The sequence below is a fragment of the Salvelinus fontinalis genome, chromosome 42 (assembly GCF_029448725.1).
Source record: "Salvelinus fontinalis isolate EN_2023a chromosome 42, ASM2944872v1, whole genome shotgun sequence".
Taxonomy (NCBI): Eukaryota; Metazoa; Chordata; class Actinopteri; order Salmoniformes; family Salmonidae; genus Salvelinus; species Salvelinus fontinalis.
In genome coordinates this window covers 6506220-6530600 of record NC_074706.1, presented here as the reverse complement: position 1 = coordinate 6530600, position 24381 = coordinate 6506220, and the positions used below count along the sequence as shown (strand labels likewise).

Below are 24381 nucleotides of genomic sequence, written 5' to 3'. Positions count from 1 at the left end.
CAACATATGCCCATTATTAATTTCAAAAATCTTCAAGCTCTGTCAAATAACTTTTTGATCATTGCTAGACAACCATTTTCAGGTCTTGCCATATATTTTAAAGTAGATTTAACTCGGCCACTCAGGAAAATGCACTGTCTTCTTGGTAAGCAACTCTAGTGCAGATTTGGCCTTTTGCAGATTTGGCCTTGGCCAAGTTATTGTCCTGCTGAAAGGTGAATTCATCTCTCAGTATCTGGTGGAAAGCAGACTGCACCAGGTGTTCCTCTAGGATTTTACCTGTGCTTAGCTCCTTTACGCTTATTTTTTTATCATGAAAACTCCCCAGTCCTTAACTATGACAAGCATACCCATAACATGATGCCACCACCACTAAGCTTTAAAATATGGAAAGTGGTACTTAGTAATGGGTTGTACTGGATTTGCCCCAAACATAACACGTTCTATTCAGCACAAAAAGTTAATTGCTTTGCTTTATTTTTTGAAGTATTACTTTAGTACCTTGTTGCAAAGAGGATACAAGTTTTGGATTATTTTTTATTCCGTACAGACATCCTTTTTTTCACTTCGTCAATTAGATTAGTATTGTGGAGTAACTACAATGTTGTTGATCCATCCTCAGTTTTCTCCTATCACAGCCATTATACTCTGTTACCATGGCCTCATTGTGAAATCCCTGAGCGGTTTTCTTCCTCTCCGGCAACTGATTTTGGAAGGACACCTGTACTGGTGTAGTGACTGGCTGTAATGATACACCATCGCTAGGGTGATTAATAACTTCACCATGCTCAAAGGAATATTCAATGCCTGCTCGTTGGAAAACCTCCCTGGTCTTTGTGGTTGAATCTGTGTTTGAAATCCACTGCTCGACTGAGGGACTATACAGTTAATTTACAGAATGTGTGGGGTAAGAGATGAGGTAGTCATGCTAAACACTAGTATTGCACACAGAGTGAGTTCATGCAACTTATTATGTGACTTGTTAAGCACATTTTTACTTCTGAACTTATTTAGGCTTGCCTTTAAAAATGGGTTGAATTCTTATTGACTCAAGACAGTTCAGCTTTTCACCTTTTATTAATTTGTAAACACTTCTAAAAACATAATTCCACATTGACATTATGGGGTATTGTGTCTAGGCCAGTGGGAAAAAATATTTTTTTTATCCATTTTAAATTCAACCTGTAACACAACAAAATGTGTAAACTCAAGAGGTGTGAATACTTTCTGAAGGCACGGTAAGCATAGATTATAGTTGGATTACTGTGTTATTTGGGTTGTTAACTGGAATCGTTCTGACATCTGTGATTTCTTGTTTCTAGTTTTGATGATTATTTGTGAACGTGTTTGACATTTTGGCTGCACTGTTAGGAACTGGTAACACAAGCATTTTGCTGCGCCAACTATAACATCTGCTAAATTGTCTATGCGACCGATATACTTTGATTTGAACTCTCTTCATTAGTATCATATCATTATTATCTGATTTTAACTGTTTTAACAAATCCTTTGTACGTTGAGAGGGAAAAAATACTCGCCCAACTGTGACTGGCTCTCTAAAGGTCATGAAGTGTATTACAATTGGAAAAAGTAAAGGTAGATGTACTGTCTCATGCTTATTTAGTGGTAAAAATAAATATCTCAGAAGTTCCGACTCAGGGGGGATTAGAACATTTAATTTCCACTCTTAGTTTCGTTCCCACAATGCTGTTGAATGTGGATCCATGTTATTACAAGAGTGGAGTATTTGGTGGCGTTTTAATGAAATGCAAAACACCAAGAACAAAACAGAGCTGCTGCATCAAAGACCAGAGCTTCTCCTTTCACACAGTCTATTACCCAGATGGAAAAAACACACACACACACACACACACACACACACACACACACACACACACAGGCAAGCAGGCAGGCAGTCATTTTTACATCAGACATCATCAGAACAGAAGCACAGTGTTCCTATTGCAAAGAGTGAGAGAGGACTTTTTCATTATTGCACACACACAATAGGTAATTACTGGGGAGTAGATTGATAAGGTCTGTTATTCGCAGTAAGAATGTCAAGCCTTTCATATGGATGGCGTTGATAGAAATAATTACTTCATATTGATTTAATCATTTTATGAAACCACACAGTGACATAATGTCATTGTTTAAATGCCATCTATGAGACCATTTGTATTAGTTTGTCACAGAGAGACATGGCCTGAGCAGAACAGGGGAAAATAAGAACTGTATTGATATGCTACTTTTCTAAAGTCTTTACATCATGCGTGGACATAAGATGCCGGGTGTCATATTGTTCTTCAGCGGGCCCATTTGAAAATCGGTATTAGCCACAGACCAAATAGGAAAGCGAAAAAGAGTGAGATATTTAAAGATCTTTCCATGAAATGCAATCACATTCATTCTGCGGGCTGACAGACAGACAGGCCTCTTAGGGAACACATACCCACCCACTCTGCCACCCTAACCACCCAGGCTGCTGATGTGTGATATCATTGATTATCTGTACAGCTGGATGTGAGCCTGGGGCTCTGTGGGACATGAGGAGTGGATGTGTCCTCAGCAGGTGCAGCAGCACCAGGCTCTGACGAGGGTTCAGCCCCAGAGGATTTCAACACCAGCCGCTCTGCTCTGCCAGGGGATTCAAACCTCATTATTGCTGCGGCTCACTTGGAAGGTTTACCGTGATGTGAAAGTCAGAAACCTGTGCACAGAGGAGGTCAGAGTGATGGGCATTTGGCCACTACTGTACATGACTAGATGATAGTACAGTAGACTACCTACTAGGTGACTAGGTGATAGTCCAGTAGACTATCTACTAGGTGACTAGATGATAGTCCAGTAGACTATCTACTAGGTGACTAGATGATAGCACAGTTGACTACCTACTAGGTGACTAGATGATAGTACAATACTGTAGACTACCTACTAGGTGACTAGATGATAGTCCAGTAGACTACCTACTAGGGGACTAGATGATAGTACAGTACTGTAGACTACCTACTAGGTGACTATAGATGATAGCACAGTAGACTACCTACTAAGTGACTAGATGATAGCACATTAGACTACCTACTAGGTGACTAGATGATAGTCCAGTCAACTACCTACTAGGTGACTAGATGATAGTACAGTACTGTAGACTACCTACTAGGTGACTATAGATGATAGCACAGTAGACTACCTACTAAGTGACTAGATGATAGCACATTAGACTACCTACTAGGTGACTAGATGATAGTCCAGTCGACTACCTACTAGGTGACTAGATGATAGTACAGTACTGTAGACTACCTACTAGGTGACTATAGATGATAGCACAGTAGACTACCTACCAAGGTGGCTGCTTAGGCTGCTGATGTAACTGCTGTGATTCAGTAAACCACAGTTGTGGGATAAGTACCTTTGTTTGAGACCTGAAGGCCTACGCTTTAGCCCAGTGGGCTAAGAGCCTTGAACAGGAGCCCATGGTGTCATACCTTGTCAGTCACATTCAGACAGCTACTTTCAAAAACAACTTGATTTGACAATAATGAGATACTTATATTTAATGGAAATTCTACTTATAAAGTTTTGAAATGCAGTGTACCTCACACTGGCAGGCTGACAGGGTACCTTGCAAAATAGTGAGCGAAGTTGCTACCCCACTCTGTTGATCTGGCAGAGTGCCTTGCAAAATAGTGATCCGCAAAACAGCAAGAGACTGAATTCTTGATCCAGGAATCACATGAAACATTTTTCTCCAGCTCTCAGAAATGTGTGTTATTTTATGTGTAAAGGTTGCACCACTTACAGCAGCAGCCAGAGAGCGTCTGGGGTAGCAGGTATGAAATAGAAAAAAGAGAACCATGCTGAGCTTTTGTTGTAGAGCCAGCAGTAAACAGACCAAAATACTCCCCACACCACGGATACAATAGCAGATCTATTCCTCCACCATGCAGGTCACAGGATAAAGCAGGATAAAGAGTACAGCAGGCCTGGAGGTCAACAGGTCTTTCCATCCGTTATGGACTGTGATTCAGTAAAATCACCAGGAGAAATAGGGGTGGTTATCCACTCAGTTGTCATTCACTGTCGGTGTCTGCAAATGTGCTCTTACTGTGGATTTAGGCTACTTTGAGCAACCAAACTAGTGGAAATCAGTCATTTCTGATGGAAGAGTTTAGCAAGTTGATGCAAACATTCAGCTTAACCTACCTTTATTTGTGTGCTGTTCTGATTGCTGTTTGGAAGAAACACACTTGTGGAGAGCTCATGTTTGCCGTCTACTAGCCAAACTCTTGCAGCGACTTTTCAGGGGAAGTTTTGAACCACTTTTGAACTTTGATAGCTAGGTTGATGGACCAATGTTCTGACCTCTGTTGCACTTAGTGGCCTTATCATGTCATTTTGTCACTGCACCAGATTTACTATTGATTTTGTAAATGGTTAGCCTGGGGAATGATATTCTCATATAGAGAATTCAGGTGAAGCTCTTGTCTGTTGGCTTTAGAAAGTCTCAACAAGTGCTTCGGGGCTTGTCTGAGTGTCACCCTCTCTCTGACATTACCAATTGTGAGGTCACAAACATTGATATTACTGACTGACCATTCAAATTTACCACTGGCTACCTTCACTAATTCTACCCTTTTTTTATCCTGCAGTATTTTTTTTTACCCTCTCTCTTTTTTCTCCCTCAACCTCCTTTTCTCCCGCTCTCTGCCGTTCCCTCTCTCTCTTTCTCTACCTTTCTATTTGTCTTTTCGACTCTCCCTCCTCTCCCTTCTCTCTCTCCTCTCCCTCCTTGCTCTCCTCTTCCTTCTCTCTCTCCTCTCCCTTCTCTCTCTCCTCTCCCTCCTCTCTCTCATCTCCCTCCTCTCTCTCCTCTCCCTCCTCTCTCTCCTCTGCTCAAAGGGAAGTAGGCATATTATGCATATAACTGAGGGAAGGAACTCAATTTGACTGACTAGAATTCATCAGAGCGAGTAATCAGCCACGGCTTTATTCTGAGACGCTGACATGTTCACCCCACACGACGCTACATTCATCTACCATACTGTTATGGCTTCCCAATCTTGTTGTTTTCAACACGCCTGGATGTTCTCTCCTGGTTTGAAAGGTGGGAGCTTAAATAGAAAATAGAAAATGAGACTGACATGCTATAGCCTCCATTTTGATAATTAGATGGATTTATTTTATTTTCAGACAATGTAGGAATCACAGTGTACATAAGATTTAGATGTAAATAATGACACCTTGGCCTCGTGAGTATATCTCAGACAACCATGATGTTTAAACACACACACACACACACACAGACACACACATACACAACTCCACCTCTACAAGTACACACACTCTACACACACCCCTCTACACACACACAATGTCAGTCACATCTGTATTTAGGGATGCCTGAATTTCACAGGTGTTTTCATCCTGATGGCTTGGGTAATGTAGCAGGAGGTTAGTGTGAGGAAGTGTGATGTGTGATCTGACCTAAATGCTTGTTTCAGGGCAGCAGCCTCCCAGTCCTATGAAACAGATGACAGAGTGCCCAGAAAACCATTATATGACTAACCTTAATTGCTTTCTACTTCCTCCCAAAAACCACAAGGACATACAGGCTTATTTCTTCTTTACTTGTGTTTCCTCTATGGGACAAAGAGTTTTAAGGGGCAAGGCAGGGCTTTTGTAAATTGATTGTGTTTAAGGATTTTTATGACTTATCTTATAAAAGGAATTAAAACAAGAGAGCTGATATTACTGTTTCAGTGGTTGTTGGCTTTGTTTCAGTCCCAATAAAAAAACGATTGGAAATCTTATCAACCATTTCCTGCTGTAAATCCACGACCTGAACCAAAGTTTCCATTCTGTTGAATATTTTAAAGTGTCACGCCTGCTCCCGCTCTTCCCCCCTGGCGCTCGGGGGGCCAGGCTGCCCTGCATTACGCACTCCCGCCACCATCATTACGCACACCTGCCTTCCCTCATCACGCGCATCAGCGAATTATTGGACTCACCTGGACTCAATCACCTGTTTATTACCTCCCCTATATTTGTCAGTTCCCCACCTCTGTTCCCCGCTGCTGCATTGATTGTCGTCTGTCTTTGTATACCCGTGTGCTGACACTGTTCCTGTCCTGTTTTCATGTCTGTTCTGATTAAATGTCGACTCCCCATACATGCTTCTCTTCTCCAGCGTCATTCCTTACGTAACGTGGCAGCGATATTTTCTAACTACATAATCGGTGACTTTGTAAAGCAGCTCAACCATTGATGGATATTTGTGATGGATTATGAGGAATATACTCCTACCATAAATCAAATCAAAGTGGAATTGTCACGTACACAGATTAGCAAATGCTAAAGCAGATGCAGCTAAATGCTTTTGTTCTTAGCTCCAGCAGTGCAGTAAATGTCTAACAGTACAATACTAATACACAAATAATCCCAAAACAAAAAGAGAAAGAAACAAGAGATTAAGAAACATCAGATAACCATATTGTGCATATTGATTAAATACTGTATTCGGATGAACTTTTGATTTACAAGAGAGTCTCCGTTACCGTACAGAACAGAACAAATGTATAAAAGTCTGAGTTCTTTCAAGTTCAAGATTTCAGTCTGAAAGTACATGCCATGTTCCATTTTGTTCACTGCATTGGGTTGCCCAGAAAAACAAACATGACATGAGAGGGAAAACTTTCTAAAAGATCATCAGATCCCTGTGAAAATATTACCCAACCGTCAGTCTATTTGTTCTTCTGCTTGTGTGTGGATCATCGTTTCCAAGCTGTCTGCCTTAACCAGGATTACATTGTATTTGTTCAGTTTGTTCTGTTGCCGTGTGTGTGTGTGTGTGTGTGTGTGTGTGTGTGTGTGTGTGTGTGTGTGTGTGTGTGTGTGTGTGTGTGTGTGTGTGTGTGTGTGTGTGTGTGTGTGTGTGTGTGTGTGTGTGTGTGTGTGTGTCACGGTTGTGTGGAGAGACGGACCAAGGCGCAGCGTGATTAAAGTTCCACATATTTATTTACGCGAAACTTCCAAACAAAAAGAAACAAATAACGAACCGTGACATCAGCAGTGCCACATGCACTAACTCAAAACAATATCCCACAAAACACAGGTGGGAAAAAGGTTACCTAAATAGGATCCCCAATTAGAGGCAACGATTACCAGCTGCCTCTAATTGGGAACCATACCAAGCACACCAACATAGAAATAAATATACTAGACCATACTACACCATGGAGAACCAAGGGCTCTCTATGGTCAGGGCGTTAAAGTGTTAACCGTCTCTGATTCTCTCCCCTCCTCATATGGTGATAGGGCACAATGGGGAAAGAGAGAGTGATGGAGAGAGAGAAGAGAAGGGAGAGAGAGATAGAGAGAGAGCAAGAGAAGGGATAGAGAGAGAAAGGGAGGAGAGCTTTCTCTGTCAACAAAGGCATCTGGAGGGGAGTGTTACAGGATCTAGGTCGTCCAGCTTCCCAGCTCTTATAGATTTATATACCAGCTAAGAGCTACACCCAGAACAATTTGTGATTGAGATTGTCAGTAGTCTAAGACAACAGCTATTTATACTAATGTTTGCAACAGCAACACAAGGGAGGGAAAGTGGAAACTGCATTAGTTTAGAAAACTTGTGATTATTTTGTTCATTTAAATCTTCATCTGAACAGCAACAGACCAATAACATTCAAATTAATACATTGTTATGGATCCCTGCATTAGAAATGGGTGTTTGGGTGTTCTGGTGTTGTCGTTACCCCCCGCCCAACAAAATAAATCCATTATCCACCAACTTCAGGTACAAAGTAAAAAGTCTAACTTGTTATAATCTTACTCCTGTCACATCCAGCTGTCAGACCATGCATGGAAAAACTCCCCCTTGTGACATTCTACCAGTGTCACCTGGTCATTACTCTAAATACCAACCGTCTCTGTGCCGACGACGAAATGCAAACAGGATGGCACAGCTGCAAGAATCCAATATTCTAGAACGCTGGTGCCCCTGCCTGCCTGCGCCACCAACTGTCAAAAATGATTTGATTTATTAAGATTCCATCGCTGAGCTGGGGAAATGGCACCAGAAATCAATGTAACCTTTTCAGTTTTGAATAATGAAGGGGAGAGGAGAAAAAGCCACTGGTGTGGTCTTGGTAGCGACAAGCACTGTAATGAAATGATTAATGTCACAAAGAAAATCCTGCCATACAAAACTGTCATCAATGAGCATGGGGGCCATGACTATCACGGTGTACCATTGAGTCATACATTTTCTTTGTGAGCCATTTGTGTGATTAGAATAATGAATTGTATCTGTTGGGTTTTCCCACAATTGTGTGCAGTGCATCCTCATTTTGATCAAGAAAGTATTACAACCTGTCAAGTCCTGTCCTAGTCCTAGTCCTAAACTACACATGATCACAAGCAATTTACACATTCCTGTCAGAGTGGGCTGTAACTGCTAAACAGCTAAAGATGAATAGACTTTTCAGGATTAACTTCCCGTTGGACAAAAACCAGTTGAATCAATGTTGTTTCCACGTTATTTCAACAACAACAAAAATCTATGTGACGATGGTGAATCAACGTGGAAAACTGATTGGATTTGCAAAAAGTCATCAATATAAAGTAATCAACCCATCTTTTAACCAAAATACAATGACATTGTAAACATGTTTGGCTGATTTCACATTGAATTCACATTTGTTGACAAATCCACTAACTGTAAATCTAAACTAGACGTTGAAATGACGTCTGTGCCCTGTGGGTTAGCACTTATTTGTGTGGTTGTACTGCAAAAACCATAGAAATAGAACTAAACTCTGTTGTTAAAACATCTAAACTTGTTAAAGGAGCTGAATGTCTGTAAAGTCAACACAAACTCAGTGTGTTGCCTTGACTCTAGCTGATCAATCTCTTCCATCCCATAACTGAGCCCTGTCTTGAATCTAGCATAATGACTCCCATCCCATAACTGAACCCTGTCTTGAATCTAGCATAATGACTTCAATCCCATAACTGAACCCTGTCTTGAATCTAGCATAATGACTCCCATCCCATAACTGAACCCTGTCTTGAATCTAGCATAATGACTCCCATCCCATAACTGAACCCTGTCTTGAATCTAGCATAATGACTTCAATCCCATAACTGAACCCTGTCTTGAATCTAGCATAATGACTTCAATCCCATAACTGAACCCTGTCTTGAATCTAGCATAATGACTCCCATCCCATAACTGAACCCTGTCTTGAATCTAGCATAATGACTTCAATCCCATAACTGAACCCTGTCTTGAATCTAGCATAATGACTCCCATCCCATAACTGAACCCATGGCCCCTTCCTGAGTATAGGGATGGTCTGAAATGCTCATCAGCTCATCAACATAGGCCCCTATACCAAAATGCCTGGATAATACATATCCCACAGAGACTACACTGAACAAAAATATAAACGCAACATCAACAATTTCAACGATTTTACTGAGTTACTTTTCATCAATTGAAATCAGTCAATTGAAATAAATGCATTAAGCCCTAATCTATGGATTTCACATGACTGGGAATACAGATATGCATGTGTTGGTCACAGACCTTAAAAAAAGGTAGGGGTGTGGATCAGAACATTTTCATTCATTTTCTGGTGTGACCACCATTTGCCTCATGCAGCGCGACACATCTCCTTGGCATAGAGTTGATCAGGCTGTTGATTGTGGCTGGTGGATTGTAGTCCCACTCCTCTTCAATGGCTATGTGAAGTTGCTGGATATTGCCGTGAACTGGAACACGCTGAAAATAGATCAAATTAAAAGAAACATTAAAGATATATCACTTATCAAAAGGGGAAAAAGGCAAATGTATACCCCAGGCTCCACCCCAGGATACGTAGGCCTCAGCTAGATTTAATGGGTCTCTCACACGCACACACACACACTCTGTAACGCGCTGCAGGGGATCTCACAGTCGCAGAGTCACGCGGTGCTTCCTGTATAAAATATGTTATTGTGAGTAATTGGCTGTCTAATGAACTCTATTGGCTGCCTTCTAAGATGCGGGGGAGGAAGGGGGCGGGGGTGGGATGTGTGTCATGCGGTGTCAGGTCTCGAAGCCTCACACCCAAGGGCACCGGTTTATTGGATGTCTTATTGGTTTTTCTGTTTGATTCCACGGTCACTATGGTTCTGTGAGGCCCTGGTTTACAGCATGTTGCAAATCCCCTCTAGCCATCCAGCTCCCTCCATGAGATCCTATTTATGAAATCGATCGTTTTTTCTTTTTTCTTTTCTTTTTTTTTATTCATCTAATTCATTTTGATTAATGTGTTACCTTCCTATCGTTTTAGGGAGATGTTAAAAGCAGCGTGAAATGCGTTCTTGATCTGCGTTCATCTTTGAGGATTTGCAATCCGCCTCAGTCTGGCTCCCATTAATGATCCTATTGCTGTCCCGGGGTTTTGCATATTCTCTGTTGGTGGCCATTTTGAAAAAGAAACCCAACTTCTCTTACTCCAAACTTACCATACAGTTTGAGTGACACAACAGTGACTTTGTGAACACTTTGTAAAAGTGACTTTCCTTTCATTAATTATTCCCACAAATCCATTAATGAGTTCCATGTAGAGCCATTCTTTGTAATTGCCCCATGCTGTGTGAGGCTGTTGATAATGATGGAGGAAGGAGAGGTTTACAGTGACAGGGGGGCCACTGCTTTGTTCCTGCTGGTTGTGATGAGGCGGCGTGGGAGGGACAGACAGGGAGTCAGAGAGAAAAAGAGCAACAGAGAGGTAGCGAGAGATGCCCACAGCGCCAGAGAGAGAGAGAGATAGAGAGACGGAGAGAGAGATGCCCACAGCGCCAGAGAGAGAGAGAGAGATAGTGAGATGGAGAGAGAGAGCGGGACACACACACACAGACGTTTGCTCTCTGTGAACCAGGTGAGAATAAAGATGACAGTCTATCAAAGCCTTCCCAAGTAATCACGACAAACATAACTCTACCTGATTAAGTTATTCATTTAATGGAGTGGTTTCAGTAGCTTCCAATGACGTCAGTAACTTCAGTAGTCTCTCTTTAGATTGTTGTGTTGTATGAAATGTAAACTCAGAAAATAATTATTAGTTTTTATGTTTTTATGCAAAGAATCCAAAATATCTTTACACGACTCAATACAGAGCAAAGCCCCGTAGCAGTCACTTCTGTCATCGTGAAGTGCTTTGAGAGACTAGTCAAGGACCATATCACCTCCACCCTACCTGTCACCCTAGACACACTCAATTTGCTTACCGCCCCAACAGGTCCACAGACGATGCAATCGCCATCACACTGCACACTGCACTATCCCATCTGGACAAGAAGAATACCTATGTAAGAATGCTGTTCATTGACTACAGCTCAGCGTTCAACACCACAGTACCCTCCAAGCTCATCATTAAGCTTGAGGCCCTGGGTCTCAACCCCGCCCTGTGCAATTGGGTCCTGGACTTGCTGACTGGCCGCCCCCAGGTGGTTAAGGTAGGAAACAACATCTCCACTCCGCTGATCCTCAACACTGGGGCCCCACAAGGGTGCGTTCTCAGCCCCCTCCTGTACTCCCTGTTTACCCATGACTGCATGGCCATGCACGCCTCCAACTCAATCATCAAGTCTGCAACCGACACTACAGTGGTAGACCTGATTACCAACAATGACGAGACAGCCTACAGGGAGGAGGTGGGGAGGGAGAGGGAGCACCCCCTTATCCACATCGACAGGACAGCAGTGGAGAAGGTGGAATGTTTTAAGTTCCTCAGTGTACACATCAGACAAACTGAAATGGCCCACGCACACAGACAGTGTGGTGACGAAGGCGCAACCCAATTTCGTACGGCAACTGCACCGCCCACAACCACAGGGCTCTCCAAAGGGTGGTGCCGTCTGCACAACGCATCACCGGGGGCAAACTACCTGCCCTCCAGCTCACCTACAACACAGGAAGGCAAAAAAGATCATCAAGGACAATAACCACCCGAGCCACTGCCTGTTCACTCCGCTTCCATCCAGAAGGCGAGGCCAGTACAGGTGCATCAGAGCTGGGACAAAGAGATAAAAATACAGCTTCTATCTCAAGGCCATCAGATTGTTAAACAGCCACCACTAGCACAGAGAGACAGCTGCCTATATCATTGGCCACTTTAATAAATGGAACACTAGTCACTTTGATAATGCCACTTTAAGAATGTTTACGTATCTCGCAATACTCATCTCATATGTATTTACTGTATACTGTATCCTTCACTTTACTATCTATTGCATCTTAGCCGCTCTGTCACTGCTCCTCCATATATTTTATACTTACATATTCTTATCCCATCCCATTACTAGATTGTGTGTATTAGGTCTGGTTGTGGAATTTGTTAGATATTACCTGTTAGATACTGCTACACTCACAACAACATCTGCTAACCATGTGTATGTGACCAATACATTTGGATTTGATTTGACTTGAGAAAGAAACAACCGCACCCAAGATGGATAACAGAATCCGTCTTGTTCACCGCTACAGTCTAGCTATGAAAAAGATATAACTAGCTTACACACACAGGTTGTAAATGGATTTAGGAGGCACCTCTGGTTCAAGGTTGGGGAGAGGGATCATTTATCATTACAGCTAAATGAGATCAAGTCTCAATTTAATCATGCACAGTAAGACATAGAGGAAGCACTCCTTCATACTTGTGTTTCGGCGACGCTGTGATGTGAGCACCTGAACATCTTTTGATAGTCAGGTAAGAACATGTGGGGAGATACTGTAGCCTTCAAGATCATCCTTCATAGCATTCAGTGGCTTTCCTCTTCTTTTCGGTCGAATTATTTCACCTACTTCATATATTTAGCGAGTAAACCGTCGTGGAGTTCTAAGGTTCCTTCTCGTTGTAGGTTTTCCATCCTTTACTATTATGAAAAGCATGCCACTTCTGTGGAGCATGGACATGTGTACATATATCTACCACACACAGTCATCCTCAAGTTCCTCTTGATTCATCCTCTAAATGTATTTATATAGATTGCAACAACACATGCATTACCAGTGTTGGGGAGTAGTGAACTATATGTAGTTCAAGCAAATATTTATTATAACTAATCCAAGATAGACTGTCGTTTCCGGAGCAAATGAATCATAGTGGGCAGAACAAACAAGAAGGTGGGCAGAGCCAAGCACGAGCTAGCAAAGATCCTATTGGTGCATTCTAGAATGGATTTGCATATTTCCATTAGGGAACGTCTACTCTGTGAAGTGCTCGTGTGCAATAACTCAATTTGCCCTTGCACTCCTTCTAAACAACACCATTTTTTAAAACGTTGGCAAAGGGTAAAGTCTACAAAACTTAGTCCACTCTGTTTGTAAGAGATGTTAGTGTTGGGAACAGAAAACTGTATCGAGATTCAATGTTTCATTGGTGAGAAAATTTGCAGAATGCCAAAATCCATCTCGCTCCGTTAACTCCCACTGCCGGCCAGTGGGCTTCCTCTCATCACCATATTTGGTGCTGAGTGGAAATGCCAACCGGATGCTTCAGATCAAACATCTGGCTCATTGTTCTATCTGTGGTTCAAGTAGTAATTAAACTACAATTTGCAGTAGCTTGGTGGAAGTTGAACTAAATTCAAATCTTGATAGTGTTTTCAGTTGTGAATTACTTTTTTCCATGAAGCTGTGTAGCAAACTACTGGAACTACACACTACATTATTTTGCAAGAAAAGGAAGAAAATATGGGTGAAATATGCCTAAATCTCACTTGAAACATAGTTTTTGTGTTCAATAGGCTAAATTACACATACTTTTAACATCTGACTCCACAGTCATCTGTTTTTGCAATTTGCAGTCTATGACATTTCAGATTAAGATATGACAATTTTTCCCGAACTAGCAAACAACTTTTTCAAAGTAGCTTTCGTTAAGTAAATTATATTTATCTTAAGGGTAGCGTAACTTCTTCTAGTGTGAAGTAATTGGTAGTTTGATAAACCATACATTTTAGTAATTTAGTAATTCGCTCTTATCCAGAGCGATTTACAGAAGCAATTTGGGTTCAGAGTAGCTTCCCTAACACTGTTCAGTACTAATGGACTGCATGCCTGTCCTCTTCTGATTGTCTTCATTCTCTTCATCTTCAAACAGTGCAGCAGTAGGTGTCAAAACCCCCCCACCAAAAACCATCAATGAACAATAACATCTTACTTGCCAACTTGGAGGCCATTTTCATTTTTTTCTTTGGAGGGCATTTCAGGGATGATAAGGAATCGCTAATGAGCCAGGAACTCCTGTTTGGCTAATGTTGAACACATTATGATCTTTGATGTGAATACAATTGCCTCTTGGACATGTTATGATCTTTGATGTAAGTACAATTCACAGATCCAATAAATTGTACTGCATGTACGGCACTAATAGTAGTATCAACTACAAATACAACAGAGGGCTCCAAACTCTGTAGAGCCTCCAGTGATTGTAGAGCATGCAGTGTGTTTACATTTGTTATTTGCTGTTCCTTTGAGTCTGAAGTGTGTATACTATATACCCATAGGCTACAATAGTGAATTATTTAATTTCTACCATTTCCCATTCATTCCAACCTATAAACATGTGCTCAACATACATGGTAGAAATATTCCCACTCATGTACTCAAATGAAAGGCTGGTGGTTTGGAGTACTCTTCTAGCATCTCGTGTGACAATAGCTTACGTTGATATGGGAGATTGTAGTCATTGATTAATGCTAGTTACTGGCCGTCACAACAATGTTTGGACTGACCTGATTTAGAAGGCAATTATCTCTAGCGAACCATATTGTCTGCTCTAACTACACGGTTGAATCACATTACCACTAGTGTGCCTACTTCCGAAGCACAGCCATTGAACCTACTAGTATGACATGAAACACATTCTATTTCCTGGAATCATCTCCCATACACTATAATAACTCAACTGTGTCACAGCTGTATAGATTTAAAGTAATTACAGCTAATTGTGTGACAGCAATTATTGCGACTGAATCTCATGCCTGTTGATTCAGTCTGCTAAACAAATGCCATTTAGCAAGGGCCTAATTAGAACATTGTTGACACCGTGATGCGGGGAACAGAATCCTTGCATGATGCCCAATCATTCTCCATCTCAATCTTGTTCTCCATGGAGGCAGGGTTACAGCTCGGAGAGAGAAAACATATGGATGTAAATGTATTATTTTTTTACACAATGTTTCTCTCAAACACCATTTAGCCACCTGAGGTTATGGACAATGCAGTAGATTCACCAGTGGAGGCTGGTGGAAGGATACATGGGGTGGAATGGGGAGCCCATCCTCCTTATTTCTCCTTCCACTAGCCTCCACTGGAATACACCTCCATATCTTGCTATGATATAAGGTTACCGTCATTTGCATAATCATGAAATTGTTTAACATCAACGCCCCGGACCAACAGGAGGGAGAGCATTCAATGTCTCATTTCGTTTAGTGTTATCTGAGCCATTTTGCTTCTGAGCCATATTCAGGGGCACTGTATGGGGGAGAAAAGTTAAGACTACTCTAAGGGCTTGTGACTGATAGGGGCCCTAATCAAAAAGTAAACATCCAGAGAGCCTCTGTTTTGCCCCCCCCCCCCCCCCCCCCCCTCTTGCTAGCAAGAAGGCTGAGCAAGGGCCAGTGATAACTGTTAAATGGCATGGCTATGGATATTGGATCACTACACACATGATGCCCACAGGCTGAGAACCAGACTGAGAACAAGATATATCTCAAAGTAATGGCTGGATTGCCATAAAAGTTGTTGTGCACAATCAAGACCCCGAGTGGAAGAAACCTCTTGATTTGGTGACCTCTTGACCTTTCCTCTAGCGCCACCATCAGGCCTTTCCATTTCCATTTGGTTTTCCATTTCCACTTTTACAGCTGCTTATTATCTAGTTGGTATGTATACTTAGTTCAGAAATCTGCTGCTGATTTCATTATTTTCTTTGTTTTATCATTCTATAGATGATAATGTATTTTAATTGAAGAGGTTAATGTATATTTAAGTTATTCATTAATGTTAAGAGAATTTTCCATTCAAGATTTGTACCATTAAAATGACATTTAGACTGTAAAAGACCGCCTTTAGCACATTTCTTATAGAGGGTATCAGTCTTGCATCAAAGAGTGAATTCCACTGTATGCAGAATGTTGCATGCATGTCTGCACAGTGTTATATTTTCACAGCTCACTGTCAGTAAATATCGTACAGTAAATATTGGACTACAAGAGAGTTGCAAGCCTGCAAAGGTCGCGTTATTTAAAGCTTTGAATGGGTTGAGTGGGTTCTGGAGGTGTGTGGTTACAGCAATTGCACAGGGTTGGTGTGGCCTGTGGGGGTGGGGCCCAATGTGATATCTTTTCACGGGGCCCAAAATCCCTGGGGCGCCCCTGGCCATATTACATTACTTTTCTTTACAAGAGATATAACTTTCATGAGTAACATGCTTGATCTGTAATTGGCTAGACATCTTACTCGTAAAACGGTGCTCGACTGACTGTATCAACAACGAAGCATCCACGTTCCCCATAGCGTGTGTGTCAGGTTGAATTCGAGGTAAATTCCAGTTTAGCAAATGGCATAGGCCTACTAGCTTAAGCTTATGACCAGTTATGTTCAGAAAGAGCTCTTTGAATAGCAAATATATCACAGAGTGCAGCAAGAATTTGATAGAGCATCACGAAAGACAACTAAATGGAGAACAGCTGTCTTTGGTTTGGAATAATAATGATTGGAAGTAGTTTAGTTTCTATTGTCCTGTCACTGTAGCTCCATAACCAAAATGGCTGACTCAGATATACACTACTTGATATGATACTACAGGTTCTTCTGACTCAGGTGCGTTTGGAGTATGTTGAGTACGTTGTGAGGAGAGTTGGAATCCTGGAATCACAGTGTCAGAGATGAACTGTGTTACAGTACACGGAGTATACCAAACATTAGAAAAACCTTCCTAATATTGAGTTGCACCCCATTTCGCCCTCAGAACAGCCTCAACTCTTTGGGGCATGGACTCTACAAGGTGTCGAAAGCGTTCCACAGAGATGCTGGCCCATGTTGACTCCAATACTTTGGTGGTGGACCGTTCTTGATACACACGGGAAACTGTTGAGCGTGAAAAACCCAGCAGCGTTGCAGTTCTTGACACAAACCGGTGTGCCTGGCACCTACTACCGTACCCTGTTCAAAGGCACTTAAATCTTTTGTCTTGCCCATTCACCCTCTGAATGACACACATACACAATCCATGTCTCAATTGTCTCAAGGCGTAAAAGTCTTTCTTTAACCTGTCTCCTCCCCTTCATCTACACTGATTGAAGTGGATTTAACAAGTGACATCAATAAGGGATGATAGCTTTCACCTGGATTCACCTGGTCAGTCTATGTCATGGAAAGAGTTCCTGATCTTTTGTACACTCAGTGTATATTGATAACAGAAGCTACAGTATACTGTGATAACGTGCTTCACTGATCTCTCATTGTGTATGTTCTCCTGAGGGGGTCACAATGTGGGTTGGATAGTACAGCACAGTACATTACAGTACAGCACAACCTCGTCAGAGACTCGCTGGGAAGTGTAACAAGGGAGTATAAAATACGTAGATCAACACAATTGAGTTTGTGGGAGAGAAAATGCAGGCTGTCACTTTGTTTACCTGGGCCTGAAAGGCAAACTCCACCCAAAAACTATATTTTGGTGTTTGTTTCATTAGTCCATTGTTGACATAGTCCCAAAATGTTTTGCTTGTCAGCAATCAAGTGTTCAACATATGTAACTTTCTAAATACAGAAATCATCCCCGCATGATGCTGCATTTTGGGTGGAGTGTTCCTTTAAGGGATGTGTGTTCTCTGTATTGCCGCGCATTATAAGTGTGTATTACAGATATCATAACCCTCAATGACAAAGAATTGCTTGTTAGTGGGAATCGAGGCCCACGGGGTGAAGATGTGTGCGAGTGTGTGTGTGTGTAACGATTGTCGTTGGGAGAAGGAGAAGACCAAGGTGGAGCGTGGTAAGTATTCATTATACTTTTTATAAATACGAATACTTGAACAAAAAATGACAAACGAACAATTCTGCAAGGTGCAATACACAAAACAGAAAACAACTACCCACAAATACAGGTGGGAACAGACTACCTAAGTATGGTTCTCAATCAGAGACAACGATTGACAGCTGCCTCTGATTGGGAACCATACCAGGCCAAACACATAGAAATACAACACACAGAACAAAACATAGAATGCCCACCCCAACTCACGCCCTGACCAACCAAAATAGAGACATAAAAAGGATCTCTAAGGTCAGGGCGTGACAGGGTGTATCAATGTTGAATCTCCATAAAGAGATACCTTGAGATATGTCGATTAAGTAACACTGTACTTTATTTTCAACAACTTGTAGGAAGTATAACCAACCTCTCGAACATAACCCGCAAGCTAAACCCCTCGAAAGCTTCTTTCTCAGCCCATGTCCTTGAACCATTCTGCTGGATTCCATTCGAAGAGCATATCAACATTAATTTGTTGACATTACACCAAAAACATTTGCTGCCTAGGGACAATTGAATGTGAAGCCAAACGCTGTTCTATAATGTGAACTCTAACTTCAATTTGCGATATTCATGAGTTATTTCTCACTGAGGGTGGAGGGCTTTATCCTCCAAGTGTAATTGAGAGAAAAGGGTTCCTTCTTCTTAACCTCTTTCACCCCACACAGAGCTGACGATGGACTTTCTCTGGCATCACACCAGTGGCTAAATCTCTCATTGCCTTTTCAGTGCTTAAAAAAAAAAATTCTTCCCTAAAACGGAATACATCCTAGTTTCAATGTAAAATGTATGCACACATTATAGTTTCAATCTATGTCCCTCTTAGTCATTTAACAGGGACTTAAACGCTGTGTTTCATCAAAATCAAATCTCATATAGGTCTCATCTAGAATACATTCTATGTTCCGTTTCTATGTTCTACTGTGCATTGAAAGTTCACCTCAACGTCATAAGCAGCATGATTTGAAAATAAAAACAGCATTTTAGTCAACACACAGCATTTACACTTTGTGTGTTTCTGGATTGATAAATATACGTACAAAATGGTCTGCCTCTGCGCTCTGGCTGGGTGGCTGGGCCGTGGAGCCAAGAGGGAACCATCCGACACACAGGATCTAATTAAGCCCCCGAGGAGTTTGATTCCCGTACCGTTGCATTTCTCGTGGTTAACCACTCATTTATGCAGAGGATAAACAAGCGCAAAAACCTGAGCTAAGCATTTCTTCTCCTTTAGGTTGTTAGAGCCTCATCGACTCATCGCCTCGTAGCCAGGTTTTATCACTAGAGGATTGAGTGATCGCTATGGCAGATGGATATCATTTTTGGATGCATAGCATAGCTTACGTCAGAGGCCTGTGAGAATAGAGTGATCTCAATTCAGACTTTAGAAAATGTTTCATGGAATGGTATGGATGATAATTGCACCATATATGCAGAAACACTATGCTAGTTACAGCCATACTAATTCACTTCTATAGCATCTATACTTTCTCTACAGCAGATGCCCCCCCCCCCCCCTCCCCCGATGGCTGTCATGACCACAATATAGCTATCGTTTTGGCTATGGTAGAATCATGGAAATAACATAGTGATATCAAATAAATGTTATTGCCAACGATCGTACATATGTGTCTAATCTCGCCGAACTACGCTATAGTGAGTCGTGTTCCTGAAAGCAAAAAAAATTGCTTTCAGTTTATTTGCCCCCGAAAATGAGGAATTATGCGAGGGTCACCGAATAGGCCTAATGGATACAACATTACCATGAGCACTTGGTGAACTATTGGAAAACTGCTGAACAGGAACCAGTTATTGTCATAAACTCCATTTTAAAAAGGGTGATTAACTACTACACACATAGTACATTACACCCATTAGCCTTTGTTCGGAGCTGGGTTTTGGAAGCAAAGTGCGCCAGTCCATTATCACTCTGAATCAATTATCACTCGATCTTAGAACCAAATGGCACCCTTTTCGCCATAGTGCACATCTTTTACCAAATACCTATGGGCCCTAGTCAGAAGTAGTGCACTTTGTAGCGAATAAGGTGCAGTTTGGGACGCAACCTCTTTCCTAGGCCCTAATTCCATTCATACATTCCAGTACCAACCTGGAAGTGAGGTTGAGTCACCCGGTGGGCGGTGATTTCTCTTTAGGACCAATGGAATGGCTTAGCTTGGCGTTTATATTTACAGTGGAAACACAGCGACCAATGTAACATATTAAGTTCCCTCGTGAGATTTAACATCTTTAAAAAGACTGTATGTATGATTTGAACAAATGGAATGGAAAACCCGAAATGCAGTCTACAGATCTCATTCCAATACGTTGTTACCATTACCAATACCATTCCTTTTGTGTGTGTAATATTAAGAGTTTCTCTGTACAACAAGATACTGTAACGCAGAGGAATATAACAAGTAGGATGGGAAGTGCAATTTCATAAAGCTTGTGAAAATTAATGACTTAAATCTCACACGTATGCATATACAGTACATGTTTGCTGGCTGAAATAAACTGGAATCATATGTTGTGAAGGTGTGGATTCATTTTTTCTCTTCGAGACGACAAGTGTTGCTTTCCCGTGTATTTGTTGACGTGGAATTGCTTGCCATTGCGTTGATGCACGATCACAATGTGATATTGAGCCTTGTATGAGTTCTATATATTTTTAAGTATTGCATCATCAAACCACGACAGTTGCATTGTTGTTTACCTCAATGGGTTCTTCTAGAACAAAGGGAACATTGTTGCAGCTTAAAGTGAGTGTATCCATAATGGCACATTCTTTATGTTAAATGCTAGATGTTCACATTGCTGGCGATTAATCACATTTGGAGCCCTTTTCTTGTGGTTGGAAGTGTGTAACAAGAAAAATGGCTGTGATCTCATTTTGTTTCATGTTGACAATGGCCCCATTCTCGGAGCGAAAGCAAAGATCCCTTTCATTTGAATTGCATAGTGTTTTTATTCATTTTTCAGTGAAGGAACGTGGTCTGTGTAGCATAGAGAAAGATTCATCATCAGAGCGAGAAATAATGCTTGCTTTCAAGGCACACGCATGCACGCACGCACACACACACGCGCGACACACTTTGCTGCGGATCAATTTTCTCGACATATTAATAAAAGCGAGGACAAGCAAAACAGTGTGGTTCTGTGTTAAGGTTCCCCAGTGAATAGGGCTAAGCTGATAAATATTCCTTATAACGCATTTATCAAATTCCCTGTGGCGTCCGCAATAAATCAGTGCAAATAAGTGAGTAGCTATAGCTGTAAATTGTACAGAAGAAAGCGGATGGGCCTTGTGGAATGGAATGTATTTTGTTATTAAACTACTAAATATATATTTGTTTTTATCTGTGTGTGTCACGACTTCGTCCTTGTTCGGGCGGTGCTCGGCGATCGACGTCACCGGTCTTCTAGCCATCATTGATCTATGTTTCATTTTCCATTGGTTTTGTCCGGTCTTCTTCCACACCTGGTTCCAATCCCATTCATTAATTGTTGTGTATTTAACCCTCTGTTTCCCCTCATGTCCTTGTCAGAGATTGTTTATTGTTATGTTCATGTTCTATGGATTGGTGTGCGACAGGTTCTTGTACCCACATTTATTTCATTATGGACTTTGGTTTTGGATTTTATGTTTTAAGTTATTAAAATATTCCATTTGTACCAAGTTTAATTCTCCTGCGCTTGACTTCCCTGCCACCTACATTCACAACGTGACAGTGTGTTTCTTCTTTTTTTGGCCAACTTTTTATTATTCCTCTCCTCCCACGGGCTCATGGTGTGAACATATCTATGCATAAAACAAAACATCATGGGTAACTCATCTTATATTTGTAAGATTGTTTGTGGGAACAAGCCACACATTAATACAATCAGCCTGCACACATCAATATTCGATACAGATATTCAAAATACAATTGATAAAATTCGAACATGATTACATTATTAGCTCAAAATTAGCTTTTGACCTTTTTGACTGCTCTACTGAATGTATCTAATGTTGTTTACTTGGAGCTGTTCACATGTTGCTATGGAGAGCTCTAGTGAAAGAACGTCAAGGAAGATTTGCTGCCATTTAGTTATGCTGAGCTTAGGTGGAGGCTTCCATTTGAACACTATTTTTGCAGCAGTCAGTACGGACAACCATACTCGTTTCTGGGGTTTCTCGTTTCTAAGGAGTCATCATTCACCAATAATATATTGGGGAGATAAGGAATGGCAGCACCAACTATGCTTGACACAGACCTGACAACCTGTGACCAAAAGGTCTTCACACTGGGGCAGTCCCACATCATGTGTATGTAGCTGCCAATATTTGTTTGAGAACAAAGCAGAGAATTTGGAATAGGAGCAAGTTTAAATTGGCAGCATTTCAGTCAAATAGTTGGTGAATTAATTTGTAGTGTATTAGTTGATGATTATCTGAGTGTTTGAGACATTGCGTGCTCTCAAATTGTTACTTTTGCTTTGTATCTAGAGAATTGAATGGGGTCGGTAAGAGGTGTAATGGCATATAGAACCTGTATCTACAGTGATGAATGGGGTCGGTAAGAGATGTAATGGCATATAGAACCTATATCTATAGTGTTGAATGGGGTCGGTAAGAGGTATAATGGCATATAGAACCTGTATCTATAGTGTTGAATGGGGTCGGTAAGAGGTGTAATGGCATATAGAACCTGTATCTAGAGTGTTGAATGGGGTCGGTAAGAGGTGTAATGGCATATAGAACCTATCTAGAGTGAGAGGATAAGATTTTCAGACATACAGAGGCATTCAGTACAGCATGCTGTATGTAATGTGTACAAATAATTCAATGCTACCATTAATATTACACTAACATTATCCTCAAATGGCTGCATCTCCATCTATATGAATACTGTATAACCTGCTACTAGCATTATCCTCAAATGGCTGCATGTCTATCTATATGAATACTGTATAACCTGCTACTAGCATTATCCTCAAATGGCTGCATGTCTATCTATATGAATACTGTATAACCTGCTGCTAGCATTATCCTCAAATGGCTGCATGTCTATCTATATGAATACTGTATAACCTGCTACTAGCATTATCCTCAAATGGCTGCATGTCTATCTATATGAATACTGTATAACCTGCTACTAGCATTATCCTCAAATGGCTGCATGTCTATCTATATGAATACTGTATAACCTGCTACTAGCATTATCCTCAAATGGCTGCATGTCTATCTATATGAATACTGTATAACCTGCTACTAGCATTATCCTCAAATGGCTGCATGTCTATCTATATGAATACTGTATAACCTGCTGCTAGCATTATCCTCAAATGGCTGCATGTCTATATGAATACTGTTTAACCTGCTGCTAGCATTATCCTCAAATGGCTGCATGTCTATCTATATGAATACTGTTTAACCTGCTGCTAGCATTATCCTCAAATGGCTGCATGTCTATCTATATGAATACTGTATAACCTGCTACTAGCATTATCCTCAAATGGCTGTATGTCTATCTATATGAATACTGTTTAACCTGCTACTAGCATTATCCTCAAATGGCTGCATGTCTATCTATATGAATACTGTATAACCTGCTACTAGCATTATCCTCAAATGGCTGTATGTCTATCTATATGAATAGTGTTTAACCTGCTACTAGCATTATCCTCAAATGGCTGCATGTCTATCTATATGAATAGTGTTTAACCTGCTGCTAGCATTATCCTCAAATGGCTACATGTCTATCTATGTGAATACTGTATAACCTGCTGCTAGCATTCGCCTGATATGATTACATATAAATGCAACCTGCTGCTAGCCAAAAGCAAAGAGATAGACACTTGAGACTCTCCCCATCCTCTACAATTAGGAGACATGTCCCAGAATAGAACTGCCTATAATCCTTTTCAACCTTTAATAAGCACTAACAGTGTAAAATACAGTCGTTAGGCCCTCAGGCGCTTTCCCTCAAATCTCCATTAATTATGGAAGAGGAGGATGCATACATTTGGAAGCTAACTATCAGATTGAGACAACCTCACTTGTGTTTTTATTAATGCATCAGCTAATAGGAATTAGCAGGAATTATAGATTTGTCTTGAAGCTCAACGATAAATGCTTATAGACATATTTCCTTCACAGAAGATCTGATTCCAACTATCCTCCTACTGTTATAGATCAAGCATTGCATGCTAATAGTTGTAACAAACACCCATATTATAGACGCACACACACACACACACACACACACACACACACACACACACACACACACACACACAC

The 24381-nt window shown here is 41.1% G+C and overlaps 1 long non-coding RNA gene across 1 annotated transcript in view; it reads right to left on the bottom strand.

Annotated features, from left to right (window-relative positions):
- Nucleotides 1–6995: 6995 nt before the first annotated feature.
- The window catches only part of LOC129840932 (uncharacterized), a 42208-nt gene continuing 24822 nt past the window's right edge, over nucleotides 6996–24381 (bottom strand). The window contains exon 3 of the long non-coding RNA XR_008757261.1: nucleotides 6996–9784. This is a non-coding gene — a long non-coding RNA (uncharacterized LOC129840932). The remainder of the gene's footprint in view (nucleotides 9785–24381) is intronic.